General features: G+C 41.2%; 1 long non-coding RNA gene across 1 annotated transcript; it reads left to right on the forward strand.

The window, feature by feature from the left end:
• The first annotated feature begins 457 nt into the window (after positions 1-457).
• LOC103264944 lies at positions 458-2,582 on the forward strand. Its single transcript, XR_002482216.1, has 2 exons — positions 458-941; positions 1,191-2,582. It is a non-coding gene; the product is annotated as an uncharacterized LOC103264944 (long non-coding RNA).
• The last annotated feature ends 2,287 nt before the right edge of the window (positions 2,583-4,869 follow it).

Here is a 4,869-nt window from a genome sequence, read left to right on the forward strand (position 1 = left end):
TGAAGTATTTTTCAAAGAGCTTTAGCATTCCTTTCCTGCCCCCCACCCCCAAAGAAGATTTGGAAATGGTTCCAAATAGAAATTATAAACATTAGCCTTGAGCTGTGTTTTCTCCATCTGGTATTTAGTGCATTCTTTTTTTAACTGAAGGCTCATGCTGTTTGTTTAATCTTAATCAGTACTGCAAAAACACGTGGTATGAGACTTAACTCTACCCCCAAGCACCCTACACTTAAGAAGGGATTTTCATCTGAATTGGTTTGTATTTCAAAGAACATTGGGGATAGTAAGATTGCTAAGAATTGGCTCAAGTGAAACTTTAGAACTGTTGGAATCATGATTTCTTGAATGGATTTGTTTGGATAGGATGACTGCTGCCTGAAAATCCTCTTTGAGCCTAACACTTTATTTTTCTGAAGAGATATTATTTGTAAGGCTTTGTGCTACTTTTCTCTCTAGGTTACCCTGAAGAGACTTATCCAATTTATGACCTTTCAGACTGTGCCAAGCATAGGCAAGAAACAATCCTGGTGGATTACCCTGACTCAAAAGAGCCTTCTGCTGAAGAAATAGCTGAAAGAATGGGAGTGATAGAAGAGGAAGAATCAGACCATTTGGGTTGGGAAAGTCTGCCCACTGATCCCAGAACCCAGGAAGACAATTCTGCTACCTTATGTGATCCAAAGCCAGAAACATGTTCCTGCTGTTTTCATGAAGAAGACGATCCTGCTGTCTTGGCAGAGAATACTGGATTCCATGCAGACAGCTACTGCGAGCAAGAGGAAACCACCAAAGAAGAGTGGCCCCGAGACTTGAGAGCTGAAGGGTCGGGTATTAGTGCTGATAAAGCGTATACAGGCAGCATTTTGAGGAAGCGTAACCCCCAGGGTTTAGAGTGAAAACAGCCAGTTTGGTGAAGTATCCGTTACTCTAGTCCCAAGGTGACCTTTCTCTCCTCAGATTTCCTCCTTGGCCCTGTGCCCTGTATTTCCTTCTCTGTGTTCAAATTTCATAGCTATCAGGCTACTACCATGGAGATCATGTATCCTTCCTGGTGCTCACACACATTTCACCTTGTAAAACATGGACAGTAGTGTGAACATAAGACAACTTCACTCTTTCTCTTCCTGCCTTTCCCCATCAGAGAAGTTGATCCATTAAGTGATTATTTTGATCTATCATAATTACAGATGGGACCACTCGGGGCAAAGGTCTGACTCTTCCTGGTAGGCATAACAGTTCACCTGTGAATGAACATCAGCTTACAGATGATGAGGACTAAGTTTGCAAGAATGAAGATTTCAGACTTCAAGATGCCTTCTTCTTTGGACCTGTGCAGGTTAGTGGTCCTCTGGAGAGAAGAGAACATTTTGTGGGGATGATCGTCTCAGAGCAGGGTAAGACTGCTGAGCTGCCTGAGCTGAATCCTCTTTCTAGGAGCACTGATGCTGTCTCTTACACATCCTCTTTTCTCCAGAGTAGTGAAGACTCCCACTGACCTGAGGATGAGCCTACAGGCCTGTTTGGGGACTGTTTTGCTCTGATATTGCCTTGGTCTCTAGCTTCCTGTATCCCTGTTCTGCTTACTGCCAAACCCAGAAGTACCTTTGCACCTCTGGTCTTCAGTGGCCAGTGGAAGCTCTAGATGAAGACTTTAGTCCCTGCCCTGCAGAGCCAAGATTTGAGACTGTTGAGGCTGCAGAATGGCTGCCTGGGGGTGGTCCTGCCATGAGGAGCTGAGAAGGCCAGGGAGCTAGCAGTAGGGGAGAGGACCTGTGTATTGATGGCAGTCTTTGCCTGAAGCTGTTTCTGAATATTGCGCCCTCTAGGAAATTTGTTCTCAGACCACATGAGTTAAAACAGAAATGAGGATTTAGCTTGTATACAAAGTGCCAGCTCAACAGGAAAGTTACAGAGTGTGTCTTTTGCACAAACCAATATAGCAGTGCCCATGGGAAGAAACCATATGTTCTACATTCGGATATTTGGGACTTTGGACAGGGCTGGAGAAAGTAGCCACTAGATTAGGACTTGGAGGATTTTAACCAAATTAAAGGCTTATTCTCCTAAGTTACCATCTGTCATGTGTCTTCGTGAGACAAGAAGGTACACTTGAATTCTAAGATGAAGGATATGTGAATTAAGTTTACATGTAAGACCTGAGAGTTTGAAGAGGGCATATTCCTGAGGACATTCCCAGTCATGAAATATGGAAGACTGGAAAATTAAGAAATTATGTAAAGGTAGATATGGCTTTTAGAGTTCCATTATGCATGGCATGCATAAAGTGCCAGGAAAATAGTTGAAATCACACATACAAGCATGCAGACTGCTGTCACAAGGTATGGGACCATATGATAATTTGTCAGCTACTACTAGGCATTTCTTCTTGTTAGGTAATTGACAACAGAGACAAGTCATTTAAGATTGAGTCTGTAGAAAGTATATTGCATCTATCTCTGTGTAGGACATTTGATTGACATTGTAAAAAAGGCAGTTTAAAATGTATTGAATCCAATTCAGATGTATTATACTCTAAAGGTAAAAAAAATAATATAGGTGCTGTCTACTGTTTTGATAAATTGTTTTCCATTATTTCCCTTCATTCACTCGGAGGGGTTGATTTATAAGAATCCTGGGTATCTGGTTCAGATTTTTTTTGCCTTAGGATATGATTCCCTTATTAGAGATAGGTACTTCTGTTTCCTTCTGGTTCATTCATTCATTCATTTAGCAAACAACTGCTCAATGCTAAGTACTACAATTTCTACTCTGAAAAAACTCAGGTTAACAAGGAGCCTGACAGATAAAATGAACAATGAACTCAAGATTGTGAATTCTGCAGTTATCTCTGCAGGCAGAGATACTTGGGTCATGATCTATCCCTGCATATTCTAGCTGTAGAATCTTGGGTCAGCTTCCTAACCCATCTGAGCCTCAACTCTGTCTCTATAGGAAGGGTAGTAAAAATCCAGGTATCAGAGGTTACTTTAAGAATTAGATGAAGCAATGCATATAAATAGCATTGGTTCTAACTCAGATAACCACTCATTAAGTGATACCTATTTTATTATGCTATCACTGAGATATGGACCCAAACTGCAGGAACATGAAGAAAGAGAAACTGTTTTTGCCAAAGTACTTTCCAAGAAACTTCACAGAGGAGATGGGCCTCAAAGGCATGCTAAGAACTTCTCCAGGAGGGCAAAGGAGAGAGAGAACATTCTTGACAGAAAGAGTGGTACTGGAAAAGCATTAAGGTGTGAAAGTATATGGACCTTCAATTATTTTGATGAGGTTGGCATGTAAAGTGTTAATCTTTGGGAAAAATTGGTTTATGGAAATAGTTCCTGCCAGAAATGCTGAGCCTTTATGATGGCTCTTCCTGCCCTAGCTCTTAGTTGGTGTATATGTCAAGAATATATTTGTGTATTTATATATCAGGAATTTTAATGCACTTTTCAGCCATTTAGGATGTAGACAGTTTTTCTGGATTTTCCAGGAGTGTTTCATCCTTCAGGGAGGACAGTTATGTGTATAACCCAGGGTAACCAAAACAACAGGACTGGTCTTTGTTCCTGTTGCTGCTGTTTACTAATTGTCTTCCTTTCTCAGAACTAGAAGGCTGCAAACTTGATCAGTCCTCTGGCCTTTGGGCACTGTGACAGAACACACAGGTCATATTGCTATGGACAGTTGGTCTAGGCAACAACTGCATCAACAGAGACCATGCTTAGTAAATCAGGTGGGTGCTATAGCCAGGAGATCCCCTTTCTGGGAATCACAAAGAAATATCTCATTTCACAACAGGAGCAGAAAGAAAGCATCTCATTAGCCTCATGACTAGCAGCAGAGGCTGAGCCCAGGGAGGGCACTGAGGAGCACAGATGTACTTGGCCTGTAGAAGAAATGGCCTGTGAGAATCACCCTCACTGCACTTTCTATAGTCTGAGTGATCTAGTAACTTATGGTCCAATGTTGAACACTTTGGAAAAAGGAAGATTAATGAATATTATGCCAAGATTAGGCATAAACCAAGACTATCCCAGACAAATGGTCTGGAATATCTAAATATGGCCATTTAAGATTTTTCTTCTACCTGATGACTAAACAAAAGCCCTCTTTCCTTTTTAGAATCCTGCATATGCTGTTTCCCACAAAGGCCGCAGGGGATAGGCCATAGTTTAGGTAGGAAATTTGGCAACATCAGTACTCTAAGTTTCAGGGAATAAACAAACCCTATTTATTACCACATTCTTAAAGTCTCCTTCAATCCAGACTGTTTGTATTCCAAAGAAATACAGCACTATTGAGAAAAAACATGAATGACACACCTGTGACTTTATTTTGACCATTAACTTTTCTAAAATATACTTACCTTTTCTTATTTTCCTTTCCCATTTTTAATACAAAGAAAATAAGACAGATTTCTCCTCTTTCTTAGATCATCCCTTAACATATAAGAGCACCAATTTCTTCATTTATGAATGGGAATAATACTCACCCAATGGGACTGTTAGGATTAAATAAGACACTACTTCTAAAGTTTCTGTCCCAAGGTGAAACATGTGGTAGGTGCTTGCTGACAGCATTATCAATAGCATCACCACCCTGTCATCAAGTTCTGTGCTGCTGGGCTGTCACTCTTGATACTCTGTAAGACTACCATGACTGCCAGGAATGGCCCAGGGCCATTCTGCGGTCTCTGGGTGACTTTGGTTGTAACCTCTATCCTCTGGTTTAGACTACTAGCTTTCATGTCTGCCTCTAGCTACAACTGCAGCCTCCCTTCCTCTTGGCTTCACACCTGCCACAGGTTGAAAAATAGACTCCCAAGCACATCTAAGTCCTGTTTAAATAGGTTAGGCT

Source organism: Carlito syrichta, unplaced genomic scaffold (genome assembly GCF_000164805.1).
Source record: "Carlito syrichta isolate Samal-C Ts95f unplaced genomic scaffold, Tarsius_syrichta-2.0.1 Scaffold305775, whole genome shotgun sequence".
Taxonomy (NCBI): Eukaryota; Metazoa; Chordata; class Mammalia; order Primates; family Tarsiidae; genus Carlito; species Carlito syrichta.